Source organism: Salvia splendens, chromosome 20 (genome assembly GCF_004379255.2).
Source record: "Salvia splendens isolate huo1 chromosome 20, SspV2, whole genome shotgun sequence".
NCBI classification, from domain to species: domain Eukaryota; kingdom Viridiplantae; phylum Streptophyta; class Magnoliopsida; order Lamiales; family Lamiaceae; genus Salvia; species Salvia splendens.
The window spans coordinates 12,594,286-12,611,152 of NC_056051.1; positions in this window are offsets into that span (position 1 = coordinate 12,594,286).

Genomic DNA, 16,867 nt, shown 5'->3' on the forward strand with positions numbered 1-16,867 from the left:
CTTCTTTCGTGGTTGGGCGTGACGAGTTGTGGTGTTAAACAGACTTAAATGTAACAAGGAAAATAGGCTAGAGTTTCATCAAAGAGGTTTGACCAAAGTATTTAATGAACAATTAAGTATAAGAAAAGAAGGTCACGCTTTAGTAATGAAATCCAATGAAGAATGACTATCATAATTTAGGTCAAAATGGCAAGGTTCAAAATAATCCAAAACGTAACATGTCTCAATATCCCTAACAAGAATCCGATAGTTTCAGTATCAACCCAAAGATAGGAGTAATCATGTTTTAGCGGAAGCATCCAAGAGAAAAGTGAAGTCATGTGTGAAAACACATGACTTGCTCAACACCGCCAACCTCTCGTCGCCGCTCAACCTTCACATAAGGAAAACACATGCAGAGCTGAGTACTATAATAATACTCAGTGGGCTCATGCCGAAAACATTTTCAATAAAAGTATTATTTATCATGCTATACATAAGTAACCATCGGGATTTAGCTTTAGAAAGACCCGAGGCACTCAAAATCATTTCCCATTGTAAAAGTCGATTGATCAATCATTTTCCCATAGACGTTAACCATATCTGCCAATACATGACACGGAATATGGCCACAAACCAAGTCACTAGACCGGCCAGCCCATACGCTAGCACACAGTCTACCATAGGTGTACACTAGTCCTAGTAGGGTTTGCGGCCCTACGAGGACCCGAATTCAATTTAAATAATAATGGCTTCAAGCCATATCAGATAGGCAAGTTAAAATCAAACAAGGCATGATAAACACAATTTCATTCCCATCGATAAAACATTTAGGACATCGTCCTTATTTAAAAGAAAGCCCACCTCGTCTGCTTAGTTCTCAAGTACTTTCTTCCCCTTGCTATCACGCTGAGAGCGCGAGTTATCACCTTTAAATTATGTGTAACACAAATCAGTCTCAATCATTGACTCAAAATCATGCCTCGTTTTATATTAACATTCACAATCAAGACATGCTCTTCATATCCATCTATTGACACACAACTCCAGATCTATCATCAAATCATGGTCACGCATGAGTGTTCTTCAACACACATGTAACATCCCAAAATTTTTGCGACTCTTATTTTAATATGTCGATTGAGAATTTTATTTATTAAATTTAAATTGTTGCTATGTGATTGAGTTTGATTATGTGGAATAAATGGTTATGGGTGTTTGGAATGAAGAACTATTTATATTTTAAATGTGGGGGGGATCAATTTAAATAAGATCATGCATTTTGTTCTAGCCAAATAAAGTGGCTATTGTCGGCCCCTCCAATTATTGGAAATTATATTCTTTTCTTGAATTTAATTAATTGTTTTGGGATATTCATCCAAATTAAATTCAAATCAAATTATCCCTAAATTGTGCTACATGAAATTCGAACTCTAGCCTATTATTTTTGAGAGTTTCGAACATTCGCTATTTTTAATTAGGAGGATGAATTAGTTTCTTTGATTTAATTGGTACCTTGTTGGTTCCCTTGATCTATTTTAAATCTAATTAAATCTTGCCACATTTGATTTCCTCACCCTAATTTAAATTAAGAGTTGAATTATTTCATTGTGGCTAATTAAGCCAATTTTCGCCCCCCCCCTCTATTTTGTAGAGGAGAATATATTTGTTTCCTATTTTGTGGAGCCCCTTTTATTCAATGAAATACCAAATTAATACCTAAGTCAAATTAATTGGGGATGTGAATATTTCTTTGTGTCGCACGTCCCTTTTGTTTAATTTCCTTGTGGAAATTTATTTAATTGTTACCAAATTTAAACCCTATTCTATTTAATTGAGGATTTAAATTATTTCCTTGTGCATTCCCTATGGAATTTTCTGCCCCCTCTCTTTTTTTTCTACTTGGAGATTTAATTTATTTTGTTCCCTTGTTTATGGAATAGTCATTGTTTTATTTCCTAAATTGTGAATCTATTTCTCTCCAAGTAAATACCAAATAAATTCCTTATAAAAATTTTTTCAACCCAATTTTCGAAATTTCCTTCTTTTTAATTGTGGGATTTTATTTATTGGCCTCTATTTTTTTCCTCCACAATTAATTAATTTATGGGATTAAACCTAGGACTATATAATCACCTAAACTAAACCCTAGCCCCCATTCTCCCTCAAATTTTCGTCCACCTTCATCATCTCCCTCTCTTCACACGCCACTCTCCTCTCACTCTCTTCATCCTCTCCAAAATTTCTTCCATACTTGTTCTTACATCCATTGGAGTTGGAATTTGTCAAGAATTCCCGACGAATCACATCAATCTTATTTTGGTGCAAATTTTTAACTGAGTAAACTTCAAGGTATTTTCTGTGTTGTGTGTACATTTCAGCCCCTTTTGAAGAAAGATGAAATTTTACTAAATTTTTGAAGTCGACTGCGCAATTCTGCCAGAAACTTGTATTCTCTCCCAGAGAGTTTCGTTTTTTATTTGACCAACCAAATGGCCTTATTTTGATGTGAATGTTTTACTGGAAGAAATTTGAAGTGTCTTCTGTGGTTTGGGAAAATTTCAGTCTCATTGGACATCGGATGAATATTTGGTAAATTTTTCAATCTAACCGCGCAGTACTGCCAGAATTTTTATGTTCTGACCAGAGGGTTGCATTGTTGTTTTGGCTGACCAAATGATTTGATTTCGGTGTGAAATTATAACTGGACGAAATTGAATGTGTCTACTGTGTAGTGACCAAAATTTTGCTTCATATAAGGTCGGATGGATGTTTGGTGATTTTTACAAAACGATTGCGCAGTTCTGTCAGATTTCTGTTATGTCAAAATAATACTTGTTGCCAAGTTTGGGTGAATTATATGATGCATGTATGCTCAAGGGATGTATCTTATGACGTGATTATGTGTGATACGTTGAGAAATATTATGTCATGTTCTTCCTTATGTTGATGAATGTTGGGATGGGTAATTTAAGAGAACGATGAAAGGAACGATAGGACATGCATGATAATTTGTATTGATGGAAGGCTGATTGTGTTGTGGTGTTGGCAAGGGGATTGTGTGTATGTGAGCACAAGGAACGATGGTTTCCTTAAGTTGGATATTGAATTATTTAAGCAAACGAGGTGGGCTTTCTTTTACAAATCTCTTTACCTTTCGAACATATTATGTGGTGTTATAAGGGTGGTTTAACTTGTTATGTCATGCCATGTTGTTTTTTGTTTATGAGATTGTTGCCAGATGCCTAGTTCGTCTGAGCTTGTTCCGTTAGGCTATATGGCTGTGTTGTGAAATGAATTCGGATCTGAGTAGGGTCGCAAACCCTATCAGGCTGTGTACACTGGTGGGATCATGAGCCGTCCTTGCTAGTCGGCCGCTCTCGTGGGCGAATAGTGTGGCCACACTTTCGTCGCACTGTGGAATGATGATTGTTATTGATGGATTGTTGAGAAAATGGGGAGATTGTTTGACTGGCCAGTCTATGAAACGTTTTTGTGTTCTCGATGATATTTTTTAAAAACATGTAAAACTCGAGATCACTGGTATGGATGACATAACTGTTATAAAATGTTTTCGGCATGAGCCCATTGAGTACAACAAGTACTCAGCCCTGCATATGTTTTCCCTATGTGCAGGTTGAGCGGGATGTTGCGATGGATGTTGAGTCGGCCTAGGAATTTTGGATGCGTTGTGTCCTCATATATAGGCGTCATCCTATGACTCTCTTGATAACCTATTTCCGCTGCTATTATTGAAACTGTGTCGCAAGAATTTATTCTATTTCGTACGATTTTTGTCTTGTCATATACTTTGAGACTTTAACCCGCTGCTTACTTCGTTACTCTAAAATGGTTTTCGTAAACTAAAACAAATGTTCTTTTGGGAGTTAATTGGATTTTTTATATTTATTTTTCCACTGTTTTCTTTGAAAAATTGTTTGCTAGAAATCTCCGCACTATTTGATATTGTAATTACGACATTAAGTATTTTGAACTAAAATCCGTTGCTTAACTTTTCAATGAACTAAAATATTCCCCTTCTTAAGTTAATGGTCATTCATATGAACTGCCGTCCTTTAAATGTTGTCCTTTATTGCTTTCCCGTGGTCACGACCTCCTCGTTTTATTATCCTTAGTATGGGCGGTCGTGACAGAGTGGTATCAAAGCCTCGTTCTTTCGCTCTGGTCCGAGAGTCACGAAGGCTCAACATCCAAAGCATCGCGCTCAACCAAAGAAAGTGAGGTATGTTTTAAGTTGTTGCAAGCATGTGAGATCGATGCATGAAATTGACGATGATATGATGATGATGTTTTGGCAAGTGTATGCATACGAATGAATGTTATACGCGAAGATGAATTGTGATGATATGATTATGTGGAATATGAGTATGATTGACATGATAATTTAAGCACGTGTTATATATGTTAGGGTTTTGTATACTAGAAATCACCTTTCGAGTGATTGGATACTGTAAAACACTAATTGTTATTTTCCAATAAATGCAACAGATTATTATTTTGTCATAATGTTGTTATGTTTTACATTTAATGGTTGTTTATTACATATTTAAATGTATAAGCAAACGTAACAAAGTCTAAGTCTTTGTTTTAGTAGACTGGTTATGGGCGTCGTCCAATTTAAGGTAACACGGTCAGTTCTAAACAAAGAAAAATAAGAATTTCACAACCTAGATAGCCCTAGACTACCTATCGCGAAAGGTTCCAATGTCAGTCCGATTATTTCTAAGCCTTATTGAAATAAGATGACGTTGGTGTGGTATAGCACTGAATGGATCTAACAGCAAGACGAGTCTTTATGCTATCTACTGAAAGACGAGATCTTAATAATTAATTTCTTAATCAATGTACGTTAGCATTGAGCATACGATATTGATTATCGACTACTTTCAGTTACCAAAGGTGCGGGTTTTTCGTCACCCAACGATCCAGGTATATTGGGTAGTGGTGATCATTATCTAGCGGTGCTAGGATTGCTATTACGTTGAATCGTGCGCGAGGAGAGTCTCGTTTGATAACATCCTCAAGAGGAGCTCGAAACAAGGTTTTATTATTCGGAACCTAGCTAGTTAGAGTTTAATTACTCTATGAATAATAAAAAAGAGTTTCTTGCTAAGTCCACTCTTGGAAATTAAAATATGTTAATTAATTAAGTCCATAGCAGACAATAATTAATTAATGGATGTTTCTATCTTAAGCAAGGGAAATAAATTAAATGCAATTAAAGGAAACCCGGAATACTTGTAATTTCGGATTTGGAAGGCAGTGCAATATTACTTCTGTAGTGGCTGCTTGTAATATTCCAATATAAGCTTATATTAAACTGTGGGTTCAATTTAATTAGTAAAAAACTAATTGGGTGAGGCCTGATCCAAATTCTTACTTAGATCTCTGACTGGGCCCAATATGTGGCTTATATAAATAGGAGAATAAAGGAGACAGAAAACATAATTTTTTCTATCAAAATTTTTGTCCCCCTATAGAGAGAGAGAGTTCGAAATTTGTGCTTCCTCTTTGAGCAGTTTCTGTCTTCGTTATTCAAGTCCTAGTACGTTGGTGAGATTTCCCTACACAAATATCAGCGTATAGTCCGGGACACCAGTCAGAAGGTCCGAGGTTGAGTACTGAAGATCTTCACGTTTAGAAGACGCAAGCTATCTTCGATTCTTGATCGAATCAACGAGGTAATTTGGCTAACTTCGTAGTATGCGTGTTTTAGGGATTTTATATTCTAAAGCATGATTTTAATTCAAGTTATGAGCATGATACATGTGATAATTACGCGAATAGAATTTGTCTAAATAATCTGCTAAATAGATCAAATTTATGTGATCGGTAATTTATGCACGCTTCCGCTGCCAACCCCTTCAATTGGTATCAGAGCCAGTCTTTGGCTCTGATTATTTGGATTTAAATTTCGCGAAATTCATGTATGCATGTCCAATTTGATTGCGAAGAATGTTCTTGTGTTTTGTTTAATTTTTATGCATGTTGAACTCAAGAACTATAGAATCAAAGAACTTGAATTGCTCGAACGTACCACGTGCGATCGAGGTAGGGATGTCGAGACAGTGGGAGCCATGGGCTCGTGATCACGGGGCGACGCGCAGGCGAGCTATGGCTCGTGCACGCCGCAGGCTGAGACCGCATGACCCAGACGCACCCGAGTCAAGGTCGACACGGTGGAAGGCATGGCGCGGCAGTTTGACTGAGAACGTGCCGAGGCGCCGAGCCGCCAGACCAAACCCTAGGCGGAAGGTCCAGCGCAACCCGACGAGATGCCTGGCCGAGAGTGTCGCGCCTGTGTGCTTGCCACTGGCTCGGGCAGTGGGAGACGTTGGGGCGAAACGGCCGAGATGGATGGTCCGAGCTGGCCGAGAGCAAACGCACCACCATGCGCGTTGCTGGCCGAGAGCTCGCGCCACCCGTCGAGATGGTTGGCCGAGGATTGCGGCACCAGACGAGCAGTAGTGGCGCGACGTAGTGCCTAGAGCAGCGACCGACGACGCGAGCTGCTGGCCGAGATGACGCGTCCAGGTGCTACTTCGAATGTGCGCAGACGTCCGAGACGCTTCATGCGTAGTGATCCGACGACGAACTCGTCAGATTTTCATCGTTCATCGTTCGTGCGAACCTCATACGATGAGATAATGATGAAGGATTATTTTAATAAATATTTAATTATTTTATTAAAGATATCATTGAAATATTATTATTTAATGGAAATAAAATCTTTGTGGAAGATTTTCCTAGATTTTAGGAATATTTTTATTATTTTCTATATCTATGGAAATAAATAATATTATTTTGATTCCTAGATGATATGGATGAGAATAATTTAATAGTTTCCTAATATTTATCTAGATTTAAGGAATATTTTTATTATTTTCTATATCTATGGAAATAAATAATATTATTTTGATTCCTAGATGATATGGATAAGAATAATTTAATAGTTTCCTAATATTTATATATCTAAGATCCTAAAAAATATAGATATGTATGAATATATTAAATAATAAAATATCTCTTCCTAATCTTGAACAAGGAAATAATTTGAATTTATTTTTCATGTGTTATTCAGGATTAAATAATTTGTTTATTTTAGATATAACTTATAGTAGACATGAATAAGAATTAAATTCTAGAATAACAGTTTCCTAAAGGAAGATAACAACATTAAACTAAAGATTTAATTATCCAGCAAATTAAATACCAACAAAATTTAATCAAGCCTTTCTCTGCCCTAAGGCTAAGGATAAATAAAGAAAAACCATAACCCAAATATCTAAGCTATAATTACGAACTCAACGTTTGTATATGGTCTCCATCAATTGGTCTGCAATTTATGAAGCCTTTTTCTAATATTATCGCCACCTGCTCTGTGGGTACAATAATCCTAAGAAAATAGCAAGTTCATGAGGGCGGACTTCTCAAATATAAATACTATGAACTAGAATGTAGTTTCCAATATTATCGCCACATGCTCTATGGGGACAATAATCCTAAGAAACTACGAGATTCAGAAGTTCACACAGAATTTATGAGATAGCTTGATCTTGTTAGCAACACATGAGCATTGTTATGGGAGTGTGTTGTAGAAATGAGACTCTGTAATGCTAAAGAGATGGTTGTGCTTAGGCAACATTAGGCGGCCATGCCACTCTGTGGTCTCTGGACTATTCGTCGGTGTTGTGACCAGTAAAATTAAAAGATTTTAATGCGTATTGACTTCCTCTGGAGGGTACAAAATTTTAATTTTACAGTTGTAAGATTTTGAAAAGTTTTATGGTTAATCTAATCAAACTTCTTACATAAGTTTATGGTAAATATTCTGCTTTGCAGTGCAAACCAAATCGTCAATATGAAGTTCAATCCTCTTTCTGCAATTCTCAAAGAAAACAAACTCGAGGGCCAAAATTACATAGAATGGAAACAAAATTTGGACATCGTTCTTACAGCTGAAGAGTACAACTTTGTGCTCACAACCCCGCGACCTCTAGTGCCAGCGGCTAACGCTGCGGTAGGACTCAGAGATGCACACAGATGGTGGCATAAAGCGAATGAGATGTCTAAGTGCTACATGTTGGCATCTATGTCATCAGTACTCAAGCATCAACATTCTGCCATGGAAACTACCGCCGAGATTATGCAGAATCTCAAGAATCTTTTTGGTACTCAGAATCGAACGGCTAAGTCTCAAGCCTTTCGGAGTATCATGTCGAAGACAATGAAGGAAGGCTCGTCTGTGAGGGACCATGTCCTCGAGATGATGGGCCACCCTAACCAGATTGAGGTGTTGGGAGGGACGATCGATCCCGAGTCCCAGGTAACAATCAACCTTCAAAGTCTTCCCCCTAGCTTCCATCAGTTCAAGCTCAACTTTGAGATGAACAAAAAGAATTACACCTTGACAGAACTATTGATTGAACTTCAGTCAGCAGAGGACCTTATGGTCCAGGCTAAGGCTTCCAAGATGACTTCGGCACCTCTTTCCTCTGGCTTCAAGCCTAGCAAAGGAAAAAGGAAAGCACCGAACTCAGAATCGGGCAAAGTGGCTAAGGGAAAGAAGAAGAAAAGGGCAAATAAGAAGCCCTCGGGGAAGTGTTTCAAGTGTGGTGAGAAGGGGCATTGGAAGCCAGACTGTCCTAAAAGGGCCAAGGCTACAGGTATGCACCAAGCTCTAGTAGTCGAGTCATGTTTGGCTTCGACATCTACTTGCACTTGGGTTATTGACACAGGAGCTACTGATCATATTTGTTTTGATCCTGACTTAATGCAGGTAACAAGACGGCTACATGATCGTGAGATCGAAGTCCAGCTGGGCGACGCTACCAAAGTGGCGGCCGTTGCAGTGGGAGACATTTATTTGCGTTTTAGTAGTGATAGATTTTTTATTTTGAAGAATGTTTTTTGATACCTTCTTTTAGAAGAAATTTAATTTCAGTTTCTAAATTAGTTTTTGATGGATATTCGATTTCTTTTAATGACAATTGCGTTATTAAGAAAGATGGTTCTTATATCTGTCAGTGGTATTATGGAAAACAATCTGTATACAATCACTTCTACACAATTTAATAGTCGCAAATCAGAACTCAATACAACATCGAAAATTTCAAAGAAACGAAAGGAACCTTCAAGTTCAATGAACGAAACGTACTTATGGCACCTTAGACTTGGTGATGCAAATGAAAGGATAGTCCATTCTCTTGTTCAACAAGATCTTATCAAAGGTCTAGAGGAGAAACCTTTTCATGAGTGTGAGTCATGCTTAGAAGGCAAGATGACCAAGAGGCCTTTTAAGGCTAAGGGCAATAGGGCCAAGGAAGTACTTGAGCTCGTTCTTTCCGATGTATGTGGACCAATGTCTACGGAGGCAAGAGGTGGTTTTCGATACTTCATCACATTTATTGATGACTTCTCAAAAATTGGATATGTCTATTTGATGCGTCACAAGTCAGAGTCTTTTGACAAGTTTAAAGACTTTAAGACTTTTGTGGAGAAGTATCATGGAAAGAATATCAAAAGCCTACGATCTGATCGTGGAGGCGAATACCTCAGTGCCGAATTTTTGGACTACTTATCGGAGTCGGGAATTGAATCCCAACTGACTGCGCCGGGCACGCCCCAGCAGAATGGCGTGGCTGAAAGAAGGAACAGGACCTTGATAAATATGGTTCGATCAATGATGAGTTATGCACATCTGCAAACCATATTTTAGACAATTTACCATCAAAATCCGTATCTACTACTCCTTATGAGTTGTGGACTGGGCGCAAGCCCAATCTAGCACATCTCAAGATTTGGGGTTGCCCGGCTCATGTATTGGAAAAGGATCCAACTAAGCTAGGATCAAGGACGGAGGTATGTTTGTTTATAGGATACCCCAAAGGGACGAAAGGTTATGAATTCTTTAGTCTCCAAGGCAAGAAAGTCATTGTGAGTACTCACGCGACATTCTTAGAGGAAGACTATGTAATGAATCATAAACCCAGCAGTGAAGTGGCTCTTGATGAGTTAACTTCTGTCACAAGTTCCATTAACCAAGAACAAGTACCAAGTGTACAAATAATTCCCGAAACTTCAACTTCTACTCAAAATATTGTAGTGCCGCGCCGCAGTGGGAGGGTCTCGCATGAGCCCGACAGATACATTGGTTTGGGAGAATCTATGGATCACTCCTCGGACAGTAATGTATTAGATCCCTGGAACTTTGCGGAGGCGCTGGAAGATGTCGATCATTGCGAATGGGTGAAAGCAATGGATTCGGAACTACAATCTATGATAGAAAAAGACGTCTACGATTTGTCCGTCCTACCCGAAGGTTGTACTGCCATTGGGAGCAAGTAGATATATAAACGTAAACGTGGACCCGATGGACGAGTTAAAGTCTTTAAGGCAAGACTAGTGGCCAAGGGGTATACCCAAAAGGAAGGCGTCGATTATGACGAGACCTTCACCCCAGTGGCCATGCTCAAATCGATCCGGATACTATTGTCTATTGCAGCTTATATGGATTGGGATGTATGGCAGATGGACGTTAAGACTGCGTTTCTAAACGGCGATCTTGAGGAGACCATCTACATGGAACAACCCGAAGGATATGCCATAAAGGGCAAGTACACATGGTTTGGAAGCTTAAGAAGGCCATTTATGGCCTCAAGCAAGCATCTAGATCGTGGAACCAATGTTTCGATCAAACTGTTCGCAAGTTTGGATTTGTAAAAGTGCTAAAGTGAAAGCTGCGTGTATAAGAAAGTTGATAAGGGGAATGTAGTGTTCTTAGTATTATATGTAGATGATATTCTTCTAATTGGAAACAATAAAAAGATGTTGTCATCAGTACGAACATGGTTGTCGAACCAGTTCGAGATTAAGGATATGGGAGACGCGGGACACATCCTCGGAATCAAGGTTCTTCGGAATCGAGAAAAGAAGATGTTGTGCTTATCTCAAGAACCTTACATCAACACAGTACTTAGTCGTTTTAGCATGCAGGACGCTAAGAAAGGTTTCTTACCTTCGAGACATGGCATCCATTTATCTCAAGAGATGTGCCCTATAACGCCGTCTGAGATACAAGCAATGAGAAGGATTCCATATGCTTTGGCAGTTGGAAGTCTCATGTATGCTATGCTTTGTACTAGACCTGATATTTGCTTTGCTGTTGGCATGGTGACAAGATATCAGTCGAATCCGGGCCAAGGACATTGGACTCCCGTAAAGAACATACTCAAGTACCTTAAACAGACTAAGGACTATGCTCTAGTTTACAATGCAGCCGAGCTCTTTCCTTTGGGATATACTGACTCAGACTTTCAAGCTGATCAGGACTCGAGAAAATCTACTTCAGGAAATGTGTTCACCTTAGGAGGTGGAGCCGTAATTTGGAAGAGTGTGAAGCAGAAATGCATCGCGGACTCGACCATGGAAGCCGAGTATGTGGCCGCTTCAGAGGCTGCAAAAGAGGCTGTATGGTTCAAGAACTTCCTTATGGATTTAGGTGTGGTTTCGAATCTGCCCAAGAGCATCACCATTTATTGTGACAATTCTGGTGCTGTGGCAAACTCGAAAGAACCAAGAGCTCACAAAGCGAGCAAACACATAGAGCGGAAGTATCATATCATCAGGGATATAGTGCAGAGAGGAGACATACAAGTGGTTAAGATTGCGTCAGAGAACAACCTGGCAGATCCTTTTACAAAGGCTTTGGCGGTGAAACCGTTCGAGTGCCACGTTGAAGGGATGGGAGTTCGACTCATTTAAGACCTCAACTCGCTTTTAGTATAAGTGGGAGAAATTTAGACGTGTGCACTACCATTTTGTATACTCGAAAGCTGTTTTGAGTATAAGTGGGAGATTGTTAGGGTTTTGTATACTAGAAATCACCTTTCGAGTGATTGGATACTGTAAAACTCTAATTGTTATTTTCCAATAAATGCAATAGATTATTTTTTTGTCATAATGTTGTTATGTTTTAGATTTAATGGTTGTTTATTGCATATTTAAATGTATAAGCAAACGTAACAAAGTATAAGTCTTTGTTTTAGTATACCGGTTGTGGGCGTCGTCCAATTTAAGGTAACACGGTCAGTTCTAAACAAACAAAAATAAGAATTTCACAACCTAGATAGCCCTAGACTACCTATCGCGAAAGGTTGCAATGTCAGTCCGATTATTCCTAAGCCTTATTGAAATAAGATGACCTTGGTGTGGTATAGCACTAAATGGATCTAACAGCAAGACGAGTCTTTATGCTATCTACTGAAAGACGAGGTCTTGATAATTAATTTCTTAATCAATCTACGTTAGCATTGAGCATACGATAATGAGTATCTACTACTTTGACTTACCAAAGGTGCGGGTTTTTCGTCACCCAATGATCCAGGTATATTGGGTAGTGGTGATCATTATCTAGCGGTGCTAGGATTGCTATTACGTTGAATCGTGCGGGAGGAGAGTCTTGTTTGATAACATCCACAAGAGGAGCTCGAAACAAGGTTTTATTATTCGGAACCTAGCTAGTTAGAGTTTAATTACTCTATGAATAATAAATAAGAGTTTAAAATATGTTAATTAATTAAGTCCATAGTAGACAATAATTAATTAATTGATGTTTCTATCTTAAGCAAGGGAAATAAATTAAATGCAATTAAAGAAAACCCGGAATACTTGTAATTTCGTATTTGGAAGGCAGTGCAATATTACTTCTGTAGTGGCTGCTTGTAATATTCCAATATAAGCTTATATTAAATTGTGGGTTCAATTTAATTAGTAAAAAGCTAATTGAGTGAGGCCTGATCCAAATTCTTCCTTAGATCCCTGACTGGGCCCAATATGTGACTTATATAAATAGGAGAATAAAGGAGATAGAAAACACAATTTTTTTATCAAAATTTTTGTCCCCCTCTAGAGAGAGAGTTCGAAATTTTTGCTTCCTCCGTGAGCAGTTTCTGTCTTCGTTATTCAAGTCCTAGTACGTTGGTGAGATTTGCCCACACAAATATCAGCGTATAGTCCGGGACACCAATCAGAAGGTCCGAGGTCGAGTACTGAAGATCTTCACATGGAGAAGACGCAAGCTATCTTCGATTCATGATCGAATCAACGAGGTAATTTGGCTAACTCCGTAGTATGCATGTTTTAGGGATTTATATTCTAAAGCATGATTTTAATTCAAGTTATGAGCATGATACATGTCATAATTACGCGAATAGAATTTGTCTAAATAATCTGCTAAATAGATCAAATTTATGTGATCGGTAATTTATGCACGCTTCCACTGCCAACCCCTTCAATATATGAGAATACGATGTTGTGATAGTATGATTATGTGAAGTATGAGCATGATTGACAAGATGATCTAAGCAAGTGTTGTATGTTGATTATGTATTTTTTATGGTGTGATTATATGGAGCATGAGCAAGATTAGTATGATGACTAAGTATGTGTTATATGTGTGAAAGTACTACGACGTGAGCATGTGAACATAGGATGATGGAGTGTTTTACATGAAGGATGAAGGTTGATGAGTTGTTTTGAGTATGTTGAATTTTTTTTTTTGAGAAAAAAAGAGTAATTTAAAAATGTTGTTTTAAACATATATGTGAAGTGCATGAGTGTTTTGTTTGGAATACAAATGTGTTGTGAGTTTTGAAAGTTTTGCCTGGTTTGATATGTAGAAAAAAAAAAAGAAAAAGGATTTTGTGGTTGATGTTTTGTAATATTAATGACTAGTTGTTCTAGTGGAGTTTGATTGAGAAAAAAAAATGTTTATGTGTAGAAAGTTGTTGAAATTTTTTTAAAAGAAAAAAAAATATCTTTGAAGTTTAAACGAAAACATGTTAGTTCTTTCTTTTGGAAAAATTTATTTGATCAATGGAAAATGTTGTGTTTATGAATTGTTAAAAAAAATTAATTACCTTTTGTTTGGAAAATTGAGCCATGGAAGTGTGATGTTATGTATGTTATGAGGTGCGAAGTATGATGCGTTATTCTATGGAGTGCTTTATACGAGTGATGAAAGTTGATGCGAAAGTATGTTTTAGTTTGAGTCAAAACTTTTACTTTAAAATTGAGATGTGAGAAATTTTTTTTGGAAGGTGTGAAAGTGTAAAGAAATTTGTTTCAAAAGTTTTTGAATATAATTGTGAAGTTCGAAAGTGTTTCGCTATGGAATGTGAAAATGTTGTATGTTTATCTTGAGGTTTGAATGACGTAAATTGTGGTAGATGATGATCTATGAGATGGCGAATTGTGTTGTGAACTTAGAGTACCTGAAATATAAGCCTAGTTGACCGCGCGAATCATAGTTCTAAGTTGAAAACTTAACTATTGCTTCTCTGAGCAATGAATCGTACGAGAACATGAAAGTTGAGGCAAACCCTTAAGTCAACGTGCGAGACAAGAAGAGCTGAAGCTGAGTGATATTTTCATGCAACGACGAGCGGTCATACTCGCGATATAAATTAGTATAGTGTAATCTTGCGTAAGTGGCAACACGATGGAGATGATCTTCATACCCTGCTAAGGAGCACGAGGATGACAACAATATCCTACGAGGATAATCTTTATGACATGCAGAGAACTTTATGAAGATATGGACTCCGACTATCAATATTAGTGGCATTGACACGAAGAATCCCAACGTGGAATCCACAGTTCTTAGAGCGATGATACCAGTCTCGGCTTGCGAAAGATGAACAAGGTGGTGCGAATTTAATAGCTATAACAAACTATTTAATTAACAGTTCTTACTTGGATTCTAAGAAGTTATTATTCAGGACCTTTCAAATACCGTGAGCCCTTGTCTATTTAACAGCTTGTTTCATTCACCCCTTGCAAGTGATGCATATTATTTCTTTTCCTCCATTGAGTCATAACTCACTTTCAAATCTTGGAAAGTGGTGTTGCCTTCATAACTTTGGACAATTGGATTGATTGTAGTCTTCTTTGACTTATTATTTATACGAACAATATTTTGACTTTGTGAGCCTTTGCTATTGAACTTCATTCCTAAGGCTGCTTGCAGTCGTGTCTTTCAATATAGGCACATTTCACAGACATGTTTTCTATGGGATATTCTTCTTTGAACTTTTGTTCAGCTTTTTATTTTATAACCATGTCTGTGTCAAGTTCTTTCTCATAGAGTGAAATTCTTTTGGTTCAGTTCCACTATATGTATTATTTCCATAATAGAACCATTCTTTTTACAAAACAAAGTTAAGGCATACATTTTATACCTTGCCTTAACAAACTTAATCCACTTGATTTTTTTTCAAAAGCCCCTTTGACTTTGGTTGCATTTCACAAACATATGAACCCATTGATGTGATTCAATTATTCCACATTATGATTTTCGTTGAACCATGATCAGTACCGCTTTGTGACAACTGCCTACATTTCTCAATCCTCATACAACTGATCATTTTTTTTTCTCAACCCTATAAGTCATTATCCATTGATATGTGGACCTTTCAAATTTGGTCGAACAACTGAATTATCTTGTATGGTAGCCTACTATGAGAATTGACTTTGATTCGATTCCATCCCATATTCATGACCTATCTTATGTTCTTTCAAGCTCCGTGGGGATGATCATAACCAATTGTTACAATTCGACATCGGTTCATATCCAAGTTAAGACTGTTTGATTAAACTTTGAGTTCTTGATACATATTCCGAGTTCTTTATGCAACATTTGCAAGGAGAGGCAACTTTCTTTTAGAGCCCCTGGCGACGAGCCGACTATCTTGTATAGAATTTCCATGAACCGACGAACCTCCATAATCTCTACTTTACAATCAACCACGATGATCAGAAAAGGGCGTCCGGCGTATCTTGTGTACTTGAATGGAAAGGAAAGAAAGACTTGAAGGTGGAAGACGTGGCAGTAGTACGAGACTTTCCCGACGTGTTCCCTGAGACTTTGTCTGGACCGCCGCCCGACAGAAAAGTGGAGTTTACCTTTGACTTAGAACCTGGATCAGCGCCAGTATCGAAAGCACCGTACCGAATGGCCCCTAAAGAGTTGGCTGAATTGAAGATTCAGTTGCAAGAACTGCTAGACTTGGGATTTATTCGACCTAGTGTATCACCGTGGGGAGCGCCAGTGTTGTTCGTGAAGAAAAAGGATGGCACGATGAGGATGTGCATCGACTATCGTGAGCTCAACAAGATGACTTTGAAGAATAAATACCCACTGCTGAGGATTGATGATTTGTTTGACCAACTTCGAGGAGCGGGCGTATTTTTGAAATGGACTTGAGGTCGGGATATCATCAACTAAAGGTCCGACGAGAGGATGTGCCTAAGACTGCCTTTCGCACTCGTTATGGCCATTATGAATTCGTCGTGATGCCATTTGGGCTGACCAATGCCCCGGCTGTCTTCATGGACTTGATGAACCGAGTTTTCCATGAGTATCTCGACAAGTTTGTGTTAGTCTTCATCGACGATGTTTTAGTATACTCGAAGAACGAGGAGGAACATGGAGGGCATCTGCAAACTGTGTTGGAAACGTTACGAAATGAGACTTTATGCCAAGTTTAGTAAGTGTGAGTTTTGGTTGACTCGAGTGAACTTTCTTGGTCATATCGTGACGGCAAATGAGATTCAAGTAACCCCGCAAAGGTCGAGACTGTGCAAAATTGGAAATCGCCGAAAACGCCGAGTGAAATCCGCAGTTTCTTGGGATTGGCGGGATACTACCGACGCTTCATCGAGGGATTTTCTAAAATCGCAAGACCAATGACACAATTGTTGAAGAAAGGAATCAAAGTGGTTTGGACGCCGGAATGCGGGGCGAGTTTCCAACTGTTGAAATAAAAGTTGACCACAACACCTGTTCAAGCGGTGCCGGCAGACGACA